Genomic DNA, 4,226 nt, shown 5'->3' with positions numbered 1-4,226 from the left:
AAATATCCTAAGTCACACAGCTGACTTATACTCAAAAGATTGTGCTTCAAACCACATACCAAAAGTACATCATCAATAAAAGTAGATTGTTCATTACCTACTTTTCCAACAGCAATGATTTTACCTTTACCATCATCTCCAAAGGTCACAAAACCTCCATCATACTTATTTAGTTTGATGAAGTAGGTTGACCTTCCAGTCATGTGCCTTGAACATCCACTATCCATGTACCACATGTCCTTTTTGTTCTTGGATGCTAGGCAAATCTGCATGAAGAGTTTCAAGTAGCCTTAGGTATCCAAATTAATTTGGATCCTTTGAAGTTAATCCATCTTCGTTGCCCAAGTGCATTGAAATCACAAACAACATGGTAAACTTTATTTCCTATAACTCTTTTTTCAATGAAGCATTGTGCATATGAGTGACCAATTTTCTTGCAATCGACACAATGATTTTCTGATGTGTGTCGCTGAAATTGGGGTGAGTTATATTGCTTGAAATTATTAAAGTGTTGAAATTTTCTGATTTTTGGAGGAGATGCATTCCTTTTGACAAATTGGTTTTTCTTAAAGTTATTCCTCTTTGCAAAAGCATTTTCACCAGAATTTCTTTGAACATTTTTACCTTTCAAAAATGAGGTTTTGTTGTAAAATGGTGGTTTCTTGAAAACAGTCTCATTTTTCGAAATGTAACCCAAACCTGGCCGGTTTGAACTCATATCAGTTCTTGGTAAAGGTTCAGTTTCACTTGTGTATACTTCATCAAATTTTTCTTCAAAAGTTGAAACATATCCTGTTCCAAGGGTTACCTGAAACTGGAGGTTGATCTCGGGTGAGATCTTCTGTACTGGTCGGTGCTGACGTGTCCGGCTGGTAAGTGGCGGCCAGAGCTGTCGTGTCCGACTTGTTGGACTGACTGCACTGCTGATCCTTTGTCACCGGAGGGTGGGGGTACCTGAAAGAGACTTCGATGCTTAAGTTAGCATGGGTATTAAACAGGTTTTATGTAGAATCAGAGTATGAGTTATACCTGGGTGCTCCAGTATATTTATAGTAGTGTGGACTGACCTTTCCGATAAGGTAAGTTAGTTATCTTATCTTATCTTATCTTATTTTGAGTGAAGTCAGCTTATCTTCAAGGGAACTGCCTTTATCTCTATAGGCTTTGGATTGCCTTTGGATTTGGGTCGTGTTCCTCTATTTGGGCCCTTTACTGGGGCCGAGCTCTTTGAGAAGAGGTCGGCTAGTCGGACCTGAAGAGGTCGGTCGCCATGTCGCTAAACATCCCGGGTCGGACAGCTCGACCCAGGGTATGAACAGTGCCCCTGCTTGAGCTCGGTCTTCTTTTTTGAGGTCGAGTCCTTGACTTCGGTCCTTCTCTAGCGAAGCCGAACTCAAGCATTTTAGTCGATTTTTTCCTTCTGTAGAATCTTTTGAATGTAGAACGTTTTTCTTTAAAAGCGCCCGCTTTTATATCAGCGCTTTTGGAAACGTATGAGGGATTTGTGGTAACAGTGCCTAGGAGAGGGATTACGAGCTTGTTGCTCCTGATTCTGATGAGAGGGTCTGTTTTCCGACCTCCATCGAGGGGGAGCGTCCCTTCTTCTATGCCTATGAACATTTCTTCAGCCAACTGGACATTACTTTTCCTTTTACTACTTTTGAGACCGATCTGTTGTGGTCGTGTAATATTACCCCATCACAGCTTCACCCGAATTCCTGGGGCTTTATCAAAATTTTTCAGCTACTTTGCCAAGAGTTAGGTGTAACGCCTTCTCAGACTCTCTTCCTTTATCTGTTTGTTTCTGCCAAGCCTGGTGGTTCTTCGAAAAAAAAACTTCCTGGGTTTCTTTCAGGTCTGCCCAGGGCCATAAAGTGTTTGCTATGTATGATGAATCCTTTAAGGATTTCAAGAATTACTTTTTCAAAGTTCGTGCTGTCGAGGGGCCCGTCCCTTTTTTCTTGATGAAAATGATGAGCCCTCTTTTCCTCTGGAGTGGCAGAAGGATGCGAGAGTGTCTCGCTATACTTGGGAGATGCTTGACGATGTTGAGCGTGCCTTTGTTGTTGTCCTTGAGGATTTATGGGGGGCACCACCCCATCTTGATACCAAAAGGTTTTTAAATGACCTATCCCTGGTCCGGGCTGTTTTGGGTATTTGCCTGACTTGTTTCTATGCTTGTTTCTTAGTTTGACTTCCTTATCTTGTGATTGTAACCTTTTACTGCGGCTGATTTTGCAGAGATGTCAAAAAACAATGACTCCATGAAGGCCTTCAAGAGGGCAAAGAAGGCGACTGCTGCTCAAAACATTTCGGCCAAGGCGACCGGGGAGGGATCCTCCCAAGTGCAAGTGAAACCGCCTGTGCCGAGTTCTCCTGGCCCGAGGAAAGTGATCCACACTCCTCGAGTTCGTCTGACTGACCCTCCACTGACTTCTGCCTCTAGCTCTGGTGCTCCTCCCAACAAGAAACAAAAAATAGCTGAGCCTTTCAACCTTGATGCTCCTGACCTTAATGCAATTGAATTTGTGGATCAGCAAATCGGTCCCTACGGTGTCCTTCCTATGGACGATGTGTCGCTCCTTCGCCATCTGGACTTTATAACTCGAAGTAGTGTTAGAATGGTGTATATGGGGGCTGCCCTATACCGGACTGCTCAAAATGTTCCTCTCCATGCCACCAAAGCCTTTATGGAGGAGGCTAAACAGGAGTTTGATCGTATAAAGGGCCTGAAGGAAGAGCTTGAGGTAAAGGTAGCTAAGTTGGAGAAGGATTTGGAGAATGAGAAGGCAAGTTCCATCTCTCTGGCGGTTTCTGTGAGGCTGGCCGAGGACACGGCTATGAGACATAAGGACAGTTATGTGACATCTTATCGGGAGGTGATGCGCCTGAGGGAGGAGTTGGAGAATGCCCGAGCTGATTACTCCGAGCTCCAAGGTCATCTTGTTGGCAGTGTAACTGCTGCCTATGAGAACCTGAAAGAGCAGGTTCGGATTATTGCTCCCGAGGCCGATCTCACCCTCTTCAGCCTGGATAACGTTGTTAGGGATGGTAAGATTGTCCCTGATGATGAGGATGATGATGATGTCGAACCGTTCCCTGTGCCTTCTGCCAAGGTGTCAGCTCCTACTGTTCCTCCTGCCGAGGTCGGCCCTCCTGCTTCTGATCCTGACTACCAGATTTTAAACCGGGACGATGGTACGGTAGATGCTGTGCCTATTCAGACTCGCCCTCCTTCTCCTTATCCTAATGCTGCCAAGAAGGCTCCCGATGTTTGTTGATTTCTCTCTGGATATTTGTGCAGCTGGCCCGGCTTGTGGACTCTTAAACTTTTATTGTTTTGCCGACACTTTCTAGTTGCTTGTCTAGCAACTTTTAAAAAACAAAAGTAGCTTGCTAGCTTTTTGAGGTAAATTTTGGTGGCCTCTGAAGCTTTATAACTTTGTAGATTATATCATGCTTTTTTGCGCTTAACTTGGTATCTCTTCTGGTTTCTGAGAGTGTTGGAACCTTGCGGCTTGGCCTCTTTGGATTGCTTTGTACTTTATAGTTTGTAGCTTGGATCCTTTGAGGTTGTGGCTGTGTGTGTCCAATTTGTTTTTCAGTTTTCTCGATCCATAACCGATTTCTTCAAGTTGGTCCTCTAAGTTATTTTGGTAGTCCTCTTTTTTGGACCTTTGTCAGGTCTCTTTCAGGGACTACTTTTATAACTTGTTTGGTAGTAGGCCGACTACGTCGTCCTCTTCTAAGTTATTTTTGTAATCCTCTTTCTTTGACCTTTGTCAAGTCTCTTTCAGGGATTACTTTTATAACTTATTTGTTGTAGGAGACCGACTTGATCTCTTCTAAGTTATTTTTGTAATCCTCTTTCTTGGACCTTTGTCAGGTTTCTTTCAGGGATTACTTTTATAACTTATTTGTTGTAGGAGACCGACTTAATCTCTTCTAAGTTATTTTTGTAATCCTCTTTCTTGGATCTTTGTCAGATCTCTTTCAGGGATTACTTTTATAACTTGTTTGTTGTAGGAGACCGACTTCGTTATATCGATCTCTTCTAAGTTATTTTTGTAATCCTCTTTCTTGGATCTTTGTCAGATCTCTTTCAGGGATTACTTTTATAACTTGTTTGTTATAGGAGACCGACTTCGTCATGTCGATCTCTTCTAAGTTATTTTGTAATCCTCTTTCTTGGACCTTTGTCAGGTCTCTTTCAGGGATTACTTTTA

This window comes from Arachis ipaensis, unplaced genomic scaffold (assembly GCF_000816755.2).
Source record: "Arachis ipaensis cultivar K30076 unplaced genomic scaffold, Araip1.1 Aipa322, whole genome shotgun sequence".
Taxonomy (NCBI): domain Eukaryota; kingdom Viridiplantae; phylum Streptophyta; class Magnoliopsida; order Fabales; family Fabaceae; genus Arachis; species Arachis ipaensis.
This window is presented reverse-complemented; position numbering follows the sequence as displayed.